The sequence below is a fragment of the Choloepus didactylus genome, chromosome 10 (genome assembly GCF_015220235.1).
Source record: "Choloepus didactylus isolate mChoDid1 chromosome 10, mChoDid1.pri, whole genome shotgun sequence".
NCBI lineage: Eukaryota > Metazoa > Chordata > Mammalia > Pilosa > Megalonychidae > Choloepus > Choloepus didactylus.
Genome location: NC_051316.1, coordinates 117,212,955 through 117,228,273, shown reverse-complemented (window position 1 = coordinate 117,228,273; position 15,319 = coordinate 117,212,955). Strand labels below are relative to the sequence as shown.

The following is a 15,319-nucleotide window of genomic DNA, read 5'->3' as shown; positions in this document are numbered from 1 at the left end:
AGCAGGGCTGATGACCTTTATCTTTGGATAAAATGGTATAATAATATTTTTTATGGCTTGAAGTGTTCATGTCCTAAGCTCTGGTGCCTCAGAATATGGCCTTATTTGGAAATAGTGTCCTTACAGCTGGAATTAGTTAAGATGAGGCCATACTGGTGTCCTTATAAGGAGAGAGGAGACATGGACAGACACACAGAGAGAAGGTGGCCATGTGACAATGGAGGCAGAGACTGAGTGATGCCACCAGCCCAGGAACATCAGGGATTGTCAAACATGAGAAGCTGGGAAGAGGCAAGGAAGGAGTCTGCCCTACAGGTTTCAGAGAGAGAGAGCATGGTCCTACTGACTCCTTGATTTTGGACTTCTGGTTTCCAGAACTGTGAGACAGTAACTTTCTGTCATTGTGAGATAACTTTTTGTCATTTTCAGCCACCAAGTTTGTACTACTTTGTTACGGCAGCCTTAGGAAACTCAGACATTATTAAAAGCTCCAGTTTGGAGCCAGACCTAGGTGGGTTCAAATGGCCACTCTGCTGATTATTAGCTGGACAGTCTTATCACCTCTGTGAGCCTCAGTTTCATCATCTGTAAAATGGGCCTGGAAGCCCCTAAGTAGTATATTTTTCCTGGGGATTAAATGAGATGATATTTCTAACATAGCTTTAGGGGCATCAGAATGTTTGTTAATGTAATAAAAGGAAATGCAGTGTGGCCCAGCCTCCAGTAATACCTGCACCCATGAGTGGAGTTTTTCTGGTTGGACATATGTAAACCCAGATTTATTGGATCTTTCTTATGCCCAGAGAGGAACTGGTTGTAAGGACCCAGAGATTTCTCTCATGCAGGGAGGGCAGGGTGGAGTTAGACCTTAGGAGCCTCTCTCTGCCCCTCAGGACTGCCCCACTCCCAGCCATTACTTCATTCTCCTCTCACCCTACAGACAAGCTCACTTTCATTCCTGGCCCACACTTCTGTGGCCTGAGGTCCTCGGATCAAGATACCAGCCTAAAATCTTGGGAAGGAAGGCTCAGCCCATTCCATTGGCTCATCAGACTTAATTTACCACTCGCTCCCAGATGTGCCAAATCAGTGCTTTTCCAAGTTGCTTGTTGAAAATACAGATTCCCCGGCACCAATAACAGCTTTTGGCATGCAGTAGGCCCTCAAAAACTGTTGAATGAATGAACAACCAGTGGATGGGGTCATGAGGTCATTTTGTGTAAACCTGTTGTCTGGGAGTTCATCCTAAACTGAGGCAGTTCCCAGCAAAGAGCAAGCTGGGCAAACTGTGCAATTATTTCTCCATGGACTTGGCAGTGCAGGCGGCAATTTGCAAAGACCACTGTTTACTGGTCACATGCTACGTGCAGGCACTGTGCTAAGAGCTTCATGTTCATTGTGCTCCTTGCTACAGGCTGCGAGGAAGGTTCTGTTGTTATCATCTCCCACTTTTTACAGAGAATGCTCAGAGAGGTTAAGTAACTTGCTTAAGGACCCACAGCTGGTGGGAAGGGGGCATTGAACCCATGCGGACTGGCTTTACCACTAGAGTCAACTGCAACACTAAACTGTGTCTCTGTGTAACCTGAGTTACTGCATTTCTTTAACTGGAGGAATCAGGTTGGCATCATAGAGTTGGCATCAGAAATGGCACTTTGGGCACAGCAAGAGAGGCTGAAGGTAGGGAGAGCAGCCAAGAGACCAGGGTAGGGGCCTGGATCAGGGTGGTGGCCAGGGGGATGGTGGGGAGGCCTGGAGGGCAGATCCCACCTCAGAGCCACCTTCTGGCCCACAGTCTCAGATGTCTGTCACCTAGTTACGGTCTTTGACCCCATGGTCACCACCTACACAAAGTGGGCTTTTCTCTCCTAGCGTAAATAGAGTACTCTTTAAAAAAAAAAAAATTCTTCTTTTTTTCCTGAGCATGTCCACCCTCCCCTACCCCCTACAATTTTTTCACTTTGGCTCCACAGACACAGCAAAACATAACAAAAAGCTTTGTGTATCCTTTAATCCCATCCTCTTCTGCTAGAATAATACTCTTTCTTCATTGCTTAGAGAGATGGACAGGATTCAATTTGTAGCAATACTTTCTTTTCTAAAATTAACCATTGTGGCACTTCCTTTTTTAAGAAAGTTAATTGTCAGTCACATTAGGGAATTGTTTGATGATTTGGTAGTTGTGTTGGCCAAAAATACTTGAGGCCAAAATTAGTAGACTCACTGGGAGGTGAAACATATTAAATTTGCAAGTTGGGTTTAAATAGCATTTTCCAAATTTGCCTGATCTTAATTTGCCTGAACTTGGAATGCTTGTGAAAATACAGATTCCATGCTCTTCCCCACCCCTTCCATGGAATGAATCAGCTCCCCAGATGATTCTGTATGGCTGATTTTATACAGCTGGGAGACTTTCTGATACCTGTTGTTGGGTATTGAATCATGTCCCCCACAAAGACTTGTTCAAATCCTAAGTGCCGGTCCTATGGGTGTGAACTCATTTGTAAATGGGATCTTTGAAGATCCTATTAAGATGGCACCAAACTATAGCAAGGTGGGCCTTAACCCAATATGACTAAAGTCCTTGCAGCAAAATTTGGACAGAGTACTAGAACCCAGAGGGGAAGGCAGAAGGAGACATCGCCATGTGACACAGCCAGGGAATGAGCCACCACCAGAATGTTGGAGGCCACGGAGAAAGCATGGCCTGCCAACGCCTTGATTTTGGATTTCTAGGCTCCATACTGTGAGATAATAATTTTCTCCCGCTTAAGCCAACAGTCTGTGGTATTTATAATAGTCACCCTGGAAAACTAAGGCAACTGTTATTAGGAGTCTTGCCTTAAACCAAAATAACTGTTGATATTAAAAGCTAACAGAATCAACATAAATATTATTTTAACAGATCCAGTGTGTGCATTTTTGTTGCACATCCACTCACATAATGTTATATTGACCATGCAGGTCAATATAAGAAATTCAGAATATTGGATTATAATTTAATTCTGTCTCTACAGTCTTCCTGTTTATTTTTCAATCTAGTAAAAGACGAACTCCCCTCCTTTTTTTAATTCCCCCAAAGAATTCGTTCAAAGAAGTATTTCTTCACATCTACAAAAGAAATCCTAGCTATTAGAAGTTAGATTATCACTTCAATGGTTTTTGATATTGAGGGATTTCCAAATGATCTCAATTGGGCTGATTTAAAGATTCAGATGAACAAACAGGCACTAGGGTGGGTGCTTTCCCATATATAATCATATTTAATACTCATAGCAATTTTGTGGAGTATTCCTTATCACCATTTTTTAAGTGAGCAACTAGAGGCTCTGAGAGTCTTGAGAATTTGCCCCAGGTTATATTGCTGGTGGGCACTGATAACTTTCTCGAAAACCTTATTAACAAGAATCACCCTCATACCCCAAATAAATTGCTACTGGGTTCTAGAGAGTTGACTTTTGGATGTGCTTTTTTGGAGAGATTAATGATTAGCCTCGGTATTGAGAATAATGGCAGGAATATTGGTTAACTCTCAGAAACACTTTTGGTGTAATGAAAAGAGAACATGTTTTTACAGCCAGAAAAAAATACCACTCAGGATGTATGTGACCTTGGGCAAGTTACTGACATTTTTTTGAAACTCAGACTCTGAAAAATGAAGACAATAGTGCCCAATACACCCTTCAGAGGTGAAGGAGACAAAGGATTTAAAGGTCCTTTGGGTTTGATGGTCACATTGTTGGCACTCAATATATTAAGTTTCATTCTTCCTCCCTTTCTCCTTCTGGTCACAATTAAAATATCTATTATTTAACCCTGTCATTATACATTTTCTTCTCCAGCTTTCTGCCAACACTTCCAACTGCAGTAGGATTCTTTTTTTTTTTTTTTTTTTTAATTGGAGAAGTTGTAGGTTTACAGAAAAATCATGCAGAAAATACATGGTTCCCAAATACACCCTCCACCCCCAGTTTTCCCTATTATTAACACTTCGCATTGGTATGGTACCTTTGTTAAAATTAATGAGACAACAGCATTTTAATTATACTGTTAACTATGGTCCATAGTTTATATTAGTTTTCACTGTTTATGCTGTAGTACAGTCCTATGGTTTTTAAAAAATTTTATTCCAGTAACATAACCTAAAATTTCCCCCTTTTAACCACATTCAGATATTTAATTCAGTGGAGGTAATCACATCAACAATGTTGTGCTACCATCACCACCATCCATTACCAAAACTTTTCCATCACCCCTAAGACAAATCTGTACCAATTAAGCATTAACTCCCCATTCCATCACCCTAGTCCTGTCCCTGGTAACCTGTATTCTAGTTTCTTACTCCAGGAATTTGTGCTGTCTAATTATGTCACATCAGTGAGATCACACAATATTTGTCCTTTTGTGTCTGGCTTATTTCACTCAACGTGATGTCTTCAAGGTTCATCCAGGAAGCTGTGTCAATCCCCTGCCCAGAACATAAAACAGCATGGCTGATACTAAGCAAGCAGGGCAAGAATCCAGTCAAGGAACTAACTAAAAAAGGAGTGGCCTCAAGTAGGAACTCATCTCCAAGTCAGGGGCAGCCATGACAAGCACTTCATTGGCGAGGGTAAGGTAGACGGGCAGAAGTTTCAAGGAGTTGGTTCCAATAAAAAGGTGGCAAAGGCTGTCCTAGAACAGCTTTTCCCTGATGCCCCTCTTGCCCTTGAAGCGAATAAAAGGAAGAGAGCCTGGTCTCTGTCAGAGGTGGGCTTAAATTTGCCACTAAGCCACAGATCTCTGGGTTTGGAATGGGAGGCCTCATGCACAATTAAGTGCCTCCGCCCCCAATCTTCCATGGATGAGGAAGAGGAGGGAACCTCCTGCAGAGGGAGAAGCCAAGGATGTGGTGGTGCCAACCACGGAGGCTACATGGATGCCGGTGCTGGGTATGGAGGCAACTCCGTGACCGCGGGTTACAGTCAGCTCCACAGCCACGGAGGGCACTGCGGGAAGGCCGGGGAACTGCTATCAGGGCGCTGACTGCAACTCCCCCGCGCTCCCGACGCAGGCTGGGAAGAGGCCGCCGGGAGCCATCACGAAGCATGCTGGGAAGAGGCCGTCGCGAAGCACGTCGGGAAGAGGCCTCGGAACGGAGGCCCCAGAAGCCTTCCCACGGCTCGGACTAGGCCCACCGAGGTCAGCAGCCGTTCTGTAACGCAACTACGGTCCACTCCCCAGGACAAACAGAAAGGCTATAGTAACTATGCACGTGGCATTCACTCCTTGCACTCAAGCGCCTGCAGCTCGCCCGGAGGCGGGGGCGGATCAGACAGCAACTTAAGCTACTTGGAGGCAGAAGGGCGGAAACAGCTGCGGCTCAGGTGGGTCGTCCTACAACCCAGGGTCACATGGGGCCAATGGTGGAGGTTCTGGGGGCGGCTTCGCCTACCAAGGCTAACAAGGCTCTACGCGTCACATTCCAGCCACAGACCCCCGGGGTCCGGGCAGAATTAGAGCTGCCGCTTCGCAGAAACGCAGACCGTGGCATGAACTACCAGTGCAGATCAGCCCCTCCCAGCGGGGTGAGGCTCGGAGCCTTCTGCGCTTACGCCTCATGGGCAGAGGCAGATTTATGCATCACAGCTAACATGTCATCCCCGGGCCGTATGGTCTCCACCCCAACCCTGGTTCCACCTTTATGCGTTGTGAGGTGCAGCTGGTCGGGCCACAACTGGTCCTGTGACCCTTATTTAGCCATTTTTGGGTCTCTGTTTTCAGTGGCTTGTTAGTTCCCATTACAACTTTGTACGAGTAGCTTTTTGAGTTCTTGCAGTTAAGTATTCCTCTGTCTGTTTACAGTTGGTGTTGTGTTGTCAGTTTGTCTTCAAATAGTTACAGAAGGGCTAGTCATCTGTTAATGCTTATGTGCAGTGAATTAAAGGAGCTTTTTGTATTTAAAAAAAAAGCGAGGTTCATCCATGTTGTTGCATGTATAAGAACTTTGTTCTTCGTAAGGCTGCATAATATTTCATTGTATGTATACCACACTTTATCCACGTGAGTTACTTCCATCTTTTGACAATTGTGAATGATGTAACTATGAACATGGTGTGCAAATAACTGCTCAAGTACCTGCTTTTAATTTTCAGGGGTATATACCTAGAAGTGGGATTGCTGGGTCATATAATTCTATTCTTATCTTCTTTAGGAATTGACAAACTGTTTTCAACAGCGGCTGTACCATTTTACATTCCCACCAGCAATGAATGAGTGTTCCGATTTCTTCACATCCTTGCCAACGCTTATTTTCCATTTCTCTAATGGTAGCCATTGTAGTGGGTGTGAAATTGTATCTCATTGTGCTTTTGATTTGCATTTCCCTAATGGCTAATGATGTTGAGCGTGTTTTCATGTACTTATTGTCCATTTGTATATTTCCTTTAGAGAAATGTTTCTTCAAGTCTAACTTAGGTTTGTCTTTTTGTTGTTGAGGTATAGATTTCTTTATATATTCTAGATATTAGGCCCTTATTGGGTATGTGGTTTCCAAATATTTTCTCCCATTCTGTAGTTTCTTTTTACTTTCATGATGAAGTCTTTTGATGCATAAAAGTGTTTAATTTTGATGAAGTCCAGTTTGTCCATTTTTTCTTTTGTTGCTCGCTTGTGCTTTTGGTATAAAGTCTAAGAAATCATTGCTTAATACGTAATCCCAAATATGCTTCCCCATGTTTTCTTCTAGGAGTTTTATACTTTTGGTTCTTATATTTAGGTCTTTGAGCCATTTTGAGTTAATTTTTGTATATGATGTTAGGAAGGAGTCCCCATTCAGTTTTTTGCATGTAGATATCCAGTTTTTTCAACACTATTGGTTGAAGAAACTATTTTTTCTCCATTGTGTGGACTTGGCTCTTTGTCAAAAAATCTATTGGCCACAGATGTGAGGGCTTCTTTCTGAACTCTTAATTCTGTTCCGTTGGTGTATATGTCTGTCCTTATGCCAGTACCATGCTGTTTTAATTACTGTTTACCGTTTTGAGTGTATTAAGTTTTACAGTAGGGCAGCATGAGTCTTCCAAATTTTTTCCTTTTAAAGATGATTTTGGCTAGTTACAGCACCTCCCCTTCCATATAAATTTGATGACTCACTTTTCCATTTCTGCAAAGAAGGCTGTTGGAATTTTTATTGGGATTGCATTGAATCTGTAAATCACTTTGGGGAGAATTGACATCTTATTATTTAGACTTCCAGTCTATGAACATGGAATGTTCTTCTGTTTATTTAGTTCTTCTTTGACTTCTTTTAGCAATGTTTTATAGCTTTGTATGTACAAGCCCTTTATGTCCTTGGTTAAATTTATTTGTAGATTTTTTTTTTTAGTAGGCAATCTTCAAAATATTTTATTAGAAAATGTAGTACAAGGGTCATAGAATGTTTTCTGATATTCTTTAATACATACGTTGTGAATGAAGCCTGCAAAACACCTGGCTTTGCCCACATGAAACTAACTTCTATAAAGATTTCAGTCTTCTTAAAATTATAGAAAAATATCTATATTAGGCAGTAGAATGGGTCGGTATGTCAGCATGGATGGTTTGGTCCCTGACTGCTGAAAGTGTACGTTGTTTTCTCCACAACTGACTGCCCACTAAAAGCTGGGACTCAAATTCATCCAGAGATGAGGCAGAGTGGAGAGAAAACAATTCATGTCAACCTGGTGGTCTCAGGTCCACTACTTATTTCTGGGTTTAATCTTTTCAGCTGTATTATGAAGAAAAATGTAATTTTTCTTTTGGAGCTTATAAAATTCATGTCCCTTTGCATATGCAAATATGTTTCTGTTGTGACTGAACCAGCAAGCCGATATTGGTTGATCTAACTATTCTGAAGTTTTTAGGTTCGTTCTGGCATCTTTTTCCCAAAAACTGAATCTACCATCAGATCCCACACTTGCCAAAGTGCCAGGAACAGGATGCAATGTGATTCCATTGACCGCATAGACTTCCTGAGGAGGTGAAGTATTGGTTCCATTAGATCAATGACACTTAAAGGTAAAGTATCTTTGGCAGGATTTGGAGGTTGGTGTGTTGAATTGCAGCTCTCCCCTTAATACTTCCCTGGGCAAACCAGTTGTCTTGTTCTCTGTGTCTTTAAAAATAGCCACACATCGATGCTGCTGTTTCAGTGGAGAGTCTATCCTCCTAATTCAGAAGGTTGATTTTCTAATTCATAGACAATCAGTCCTCTTGTCATATTTGCCACCACTGCTGTGGGGTAAATCATGTCGTCATAGTAACATTTTTCTGTGAGTTGCAAAACCATCAAAGGATTTGATGATTATGGGTCATCTTATCCCCACTCCCAGTTATCCCACAACTGTAGTTTGGTGCTTTGATCCAACATGTGGTTTTACTACGGGCATCATGCTGTGCTAACTGTATTACCTGATAACTGTTGAGGTCCCACATTTTGGCAATTTTTTCACATGATGTTGTAAATACTTTGCTTCCATCATCAGTCCAGCAGCCATCCAGGACAGGCCCATGTGCATCTGCTGGGCTTTTGGAAAAGACTGTCCACTGTCTTGAACCTCCCAACAGTGAACATCTTTAGCCCATGATCCTGTAATTAGAAAGTTCCCAGGCAAGGTTGGTGGGCTAAAAGTTAGACAACCAATGCTATCTTCTGGAGAAGTTATTACTTCAATATCCTTCTTTGTGACTGTGATTGTCTGTGGTTGTACTGCCAAATATCCTGGTCCCACCAGTTCCAAAACCTAAGATTGTTCCAGACAGACTCATTTTGATCCTCAGAGTCTAGCTGTGACAGGAGCAGGCAGTGGAGGGTGGGAGGAACCGGGGAGCTTGGACCCCTGCTTTGGCGTGGAGAAGGCAAGGACGAAGTTGCACGGGCAAGAGTCCCAAGAGTCTGGGGTTGCCTGATGCCAGTGGTAGAAACTATTTGTAGATATTTTATTCTTTTAGTTGCTATTGTAAATGGAAGTTTTTTCTTGATTTCCTCTTCAGAGTGTTTGTTACTAGCATATAGAAACACCACTGATTTTACTGATTTTTTTCATGTTTAGCTTGTATGCCGTTACTTTGCTGAAGTTGCTTATTAGCTCAGATAGCTTTGTTGTGGATTTTTCATGATTTTCTCTATATAGGATCATATCATCTGCAGATAGGGAAAGATTTACTTCTTTCTTTCTTGTTTGGATGCCTTTTTTTTTTTCTGTTTATTGCCTAGTTTTTCTGGCTAGAACTTGCTGTACAATGTTCAAAAACAGTGGCAGTGGGCATCCTTATCTTACAGGGAAAAGCTTTCAGCCTTTCACCATTGAGTAGTATGATGTTTGCTGTGTGTTTTTCATATATGTCTTTTATATATGTCTTTATAGAGAAAATTCCTTTTATTCCTTGTTTACTGAGTGTTTTTATCAAGAAGGAGTGCTGGATTTTGCCAACTGCCTTTTCTGCATCATTTGAGATGATCATGTGTTTTTTTTTCTGTTCATTCTGTTAATGTGGTGCATTACATTAATTGATTTTCTTGTGTTGAACCACCCTTGCATACCATGGATAAATCCCACTTGATCGTAGTGTATAATTATTTTAACATACTGTTAGATTTGATTTGCTAGTATTTTGTTAATGAATTTTGCATCTATATTCATAAGGGATATTGTTCTGTAATTTTCTTTTCTTGTGTTGTCTTTATCTGGCTTTAGTATTAGGACAAGGTTGACCTCATAGAATGAACTAGGGAGTGTTTCCTCCTCTTCAGCTTTTTGGAAGAGTTTGAGCGGGATTGGTGTTAATTCTTCTTGGAATATTTCATAAAATTCACCAATGAAGTCAGCTAGTCCTGGGCATTTCTTTGTTAGGTAAGATCTCCTATTTCTTGAATTGGTATAGATAGGTTGTGTGTTCCTAGGAATTTGTCCATTACAGTTAGGTTATTTAATTTGTTGGTTTTCAGTTATTCATAGTATCCTCTTATAATATTTTTCATTTTTTTGTGGGGTTGGTAGTAATGTCCCCCTTTTCATTTCTGATTTTAGTTATTTGCATCCTCTTGTTTTGTCAGGCTAGCTAAAGTTTATCGATCTTATTGATCTTTTCAAAGAACTAACTTTTGGTTTCATTGATACGCTATTGTTTTTTATATTGTATTTTATTTATCTTTGCTCTAATCTTGGCAATTTCCTTCTTTTCTCTCTCTTTGGATTTAGTTTGTTCTTTTTTGAAGATCCTACAGTTGTGAGGTTAGGTCCCTGATTTGAGATCTTTCTTCTTTTTCTCCTCCTCCTCCTTCTGCTCCTTCTATTTGACATGTGATAATCAAATTTTTCAAAACTAGTGATAAAAAGATCTTAAAAGCAGCCAGAGAAAAGAGACATCTTATGTACAGAGGAACAAAGAAAATGTATAACATCTAATTTCTTGTTGAAACAATGCAAACATAAAGAATTGAAGCAACATCTTTAATGTGCTGGAAAAATAAAAACCCTGTTAATCTATAATCCTGTATTCAGTTAGGTATCTTTGCAATGTGAAAATATTTTTAGATGTTCAAAAATGGAAAGAATTCATCAACAGCAAATATGCATTGCAAGCAATGTTAAAGGACACTGTGGTGGATTGAATTGTGTACCCCGGTTGGGACATGTTCTTGTCTTTGGTCCACATTCTGGTGAGAACTGTGAGGTGCTTGACAGACAAAGTCTAGATTGCTTTGATGAGACTGTTGTTAGGAATATGGATGTTGAAGGTACTTCCAATGAGGCCTTAGAAGGACGTGATGAAAGCATTATTGGAAATTGCAAGAAAGGCAATCCTTGTTATAAAGAAACTGAGAACATGGAAAAATTGTGTTCTGATGTCAGATTTAATGTGGGCTAATTTCCAGTATGATGCTTCCTCTCATCACAGTTTTCCAGCAACTGTGGTTTTGATTAAATACTTACGGTTTCTACTTTACCCAGTGCTTCTAGAACACCAAAGAGACTTGTTAGATGAGGACTGCCATCTGTGTTGTTAGTGCCATGTTTTGTCACTGGTTTCTTTTAATCTTTTATAAATTGAATTTAGGCGTGGCTGCTGACTAGTTCTGGCCAATGAAATGTGATCAGAATTGCTGTGTGTCCCATTTAGTTTCAGGATCTTGCCTTTCCAGCTCCTTTCTCTCTTGTTGTGGTGGACCCTGAAGCCTCATGTTCCACGGCAGCATCATAAATGCGTGGCCCTTGAGTGGCACTGTGTGAAACAGGGCGTCCTAGTCCACTCCCTCAGCAGACCTCGTGTGAGCAGAATATAAACATGTTAAGCTCCTGAGATATTGGGATTATTTGTTTCTGCATTGTATACTCAGCATATCCTGACTGATCCAGCAGCCCCCAAGCCTAATCATTATTCTCCTTCATAGCACTCAAACCTACCTGAAATTAAATTATATATTTTTTGTTTATGTTCTATTTTCCTCCAGTGAATGGAAACTCCTTGAGGGTAGGCTCTTTGTTTTGCCTATTGCATTATTCCTAGGGTCTGGTCTTGTGGCTGGCCCAGTGTAGGTGCTCAGGGGCTATTTTTGAATGGATGAATGAACAGCTATCCTGTCCTCTCATACATTCGTCACATAGCCTTATGGGGTTTGTGTTGGCATTTATTCATTTAACAAACATTTCTTGTGCATGCCTACTATGTGCCAGAGTTTGTTCTAGGCCCTGGGGATAGAGCAGGGAATTTCTCAGTGAATTATGTCTGCCTTTCCAGCAGTCAGCTCCTGAAGGCCAGAGGCTGTGTATTTTTCATGTTTATGCCCCCAGTTCCTGCCTGTATCAGACACCCAGTAATGCTTGTTGAATAAAATAACTCATAAAGCGTGTTGAGGAAGGCATTCTTCACATCTACAGAGGAAGAAATGGCCTACAATGACTTTGTTCGCTTCTGCTGCCAGGAAGAGCTCCCTGAAGCTGTGCTGTAAGGAGACATTGTTCTTTCCCTGTCACTCAGTTGCAGCCCAGGGGTTCTTAGGCGTGCCCCGCAGACTGTAAGCCCTCTGAAGGCAGGGCCATGTCTGAACCTTTTATCTTCAAGAGGAGTGTTTCTCAGATTAATGGATTCGGGTTTTCTTTGGGAGGTGATAGGTGGGTGGATCATTGTAACGTTTCCATTGGCACATGACTTGATGGAATTAATTTTTTTTTTAAGCGCCCTCTGGTGACAGTGAGAAGTTGGGTTGTTGAGGGCAGGACTGGAGGTGGAGTCACCAGGTGACCTCTGCAGGGATCCCGCTAACGGCAGAGGGGTTGGCAGTGAGGTGACTAAGCTATGATATGCTTAGTTAGCGTGGAGGTGAGGATCAAGGAAGGCAGTGAGGATGACGCTCCGGTTTCCAGCTGGACTCATAGTTCTGTGGGTTCGGGGCTGGACCACTGTGGAACTCCTCCAGCTCAGGCCAGAGACAGAAAGTCTGTGTGGGAGACACCTGTTTTTTTATATCCAGAACCCTCACTTGCCAACTGAGTTGCCTTCATCAGTTAAATCACTCCCAGCCTCAGTTTATCTGCTTATAAAATAGGCTGTTCTTATCATTGTTATAGTAAATAAATAGGGTAAAATCCCTCAAAGATGGTTTGAGTGGGAATAGTCTTATAATAGGAAAAACTCATTAAAGACTTGGCAAATGAGAGAGAGAAAATCTAAAAGGGGTCACACCACACAGGGACTTTTTTTTAAAATTTTATTAGTTCCTATTTATTAAGATTTACATTTTTTATAGATTTTTTTTAAATTCAGTTTTATTGAGAAATATTCACATACTATACAGTCATCCATGGTGTACAATCAGCTGTTCACGGTACCATCTTATAGTTGTGCGTTCATCACCCCAATCTATTTTTGAACATTTTTCTTACACCAGAAAGAATCAGAATCAGAATAAAAAAAAAAACCCACCCAGATCACCAACCCCATCCCATCCTATTTTTTATTTAGGTTTTGTCCCCATTTTTCTATTCATCCATCCATATACTGAATAAAGGAAGTGCGATCCACAAGGTTTTCACAATCACACTTACTGTCACCCATTGTAAGCTACATTGTTACACAGTCATCTTCAAGAGTCAAGTCTAGTGGGTTGGAGTTTGGTAGTTTCAGGTATTTACTTCTAGCTATTTCAATATATTAAAACCTAAAATGTGTTATCTATATAGTGTGTAAGAATGTCCACTAGAGTGACCTCTCGACTCCATTTGGACTCTCTTAGCCACTGAAGCTTTATTTCATTTCATTTTGCATCTCCCTTTTGGTCAAGAAGATGTTCTCAATCACATGATGCCAGGTCCAGATTCATCCCCGGGAGTCATATCACAGGGACATTTTAAAGGGAGAATTTTCAGAGAGATCTTTATCACATTTGGTGTGTATGTGGTGGAAAAGTTCACACGCTGGTATCTGGCAGATTAGAGCTCCGTATCTGGCTCTCCCACACAGCTGTGTAACCTCAGGCAAGTTACTCAACCTCTCTGAACCTCAGGTTCCTCTTCAGAAAGCAGAGCACATAGTCTGGCATGCACGTCGTCCTTAACATATTCCCCTTTCCCTTTGCCTTTATCTAAGAGAAATCAGAAGATCTAGTTGACTCCGTTGGTTTGTTCAAATAAATGGTTAATTCAGAAAGGAAAAAGCACCCCATCTGATGTTTGGAATTTAGTCAAGGGAACCTGGTTGTTTGACTTGATTATTCTTTTCCCACCAGTGGTATTAGCACAGTTTCAGCATAGCCTTTGTCAGAGCCACTTGCAAGAACACTAAGTGAAGAAGGCTGTGTGGAAATACAAGGCAGGACTGATATGGTGATTTTAGAAATATAAGACAGGGTGACATGAAATTGGTTAAATAACACTTTCTCCCTCCCATCTCCTGGTAATGACTCTGGAATTGAGGAGAATTGGCTCCAACAGAGGAAGAGGGAGTTATAGTTTGCTGTACATATGCCTGCTTCATTTTGCAGTTACTTCTAGCTGCCCATCTGTTCGTGACTGTCTATAAGCCATGGGGCTTATAAAATGCTACCCACATATATGGATACCTTCACTCACCAGATGTGAGAATGAGGGATGTTCATGTCTAACACCAAGTGCGTTCCCATCCCTTTCTGCCTCTTTCTGCCCTGTTTTCCCCTCTTTGCCTTTCAATTACACTTAGATATATTTCCTGATTATGATTGCTACTTGTAACTAGATGGGAAAAGGAAAGGGTTCTAAAATTTGTGGAGTTCCTACTCGGTGCTAGCAACTCGCTGGATGTTTGTCCCGTGCCTCTCTGGAGTAGACATTAATATTCCCACTTTACTGATGCAGAAACTTAGGCTCAGAGAAATTAAGTCACTTGTCCACGTTGATACAGTAAAAAATGGTGGCCCTGGGATTGAACTCTAGTTTGTCTAGCTGCAGAGCTTTTACTCTCAGACTAATGAGGAACAACGATTAGAATACCCTAAAAAAGAAAAACAAACACACAAGCCCCAACTCCAGCTCTCTCTTTGCCTCTTCTAATATATATCCCCTATTTTGCATTTGTATTCAACAAAGTCCTTTCTTTGGTGCTAAGAGATGGGCACCCACTAGTGGCAGAGAGTGGTTCGGAGCAATTTTACTTGACATAGGTCAATACAGAAAGGCAGACTTTTATTTAGTACAATTTTGTTGCAAGATACATCATTGAGACTCTCAGTACAATGCAACAATGGAATCCAAATATGGGCAGACCCTCTTGCTGGTGGAGATGATAACACCTGCTTCTCCCAGTTAGAGAGACAACAGAATTATCACCTTCACAGAACTCTGATTTCCAAAGAGCTTTCACATTCCATCTCTCAGGATATTCACAACATCCCTGGGAGGCAGGGATTTTTTCATTTTTGTAGATGAGAGAGCTGAGGGTCAGAGAGGCTAAGTGACTTTTCCAAGGTTACACAGCTGGTCTGTAAGAGCCTTATTCGAACCCTGGACTTCTACTTGCAGACCTCATGCTCTTTCAGTGATGCCATGGAACCTTTCCTTTATGGAATCAGATATACATCATAGTGAATAACTGGTCAGGTGAGGGACAGAGAATCATGGTGGTGATGTGTAGATTGAATGAGACAGTTTGAATTCTAACAGATAGTTATAATTGCCTACCTGTTGTCCCCTCTCCTCTGGTCCATCATCCCATTACCCCAGAGAGATTAAAATACAGAAACACAGATTCCATAGGGTGCTTATTTGAAAATCTCCATGTCTTCCCAAATCTCCCAGGAAAATCCAGACTCCCAGACCTGGTCTGC

At 41.4% G+C, this 15,319-nt stretch overlaps 2 pseudogenes; one reads left to right on the top strand and one right to left on the bottom strand.

Moving 5' to 3' along the window:
- Positions 1 to 4,430: 4,430 nt before the first annotated feature.
- LOC119545342 lies at positions 4,431 to 5,025 on the top strand (annotated as a pseudogene).
- Positions 5,026 to 7,718: 2,693 nt separating this feature from the next.
- On the bottom strand, positions 7,719 to 8,787 carry LOC119504595 (annotated as a pseudogene).
- Between the last annotated feature and the right edge of the window lie 6,532 nt (positions 8,788 to 15,319).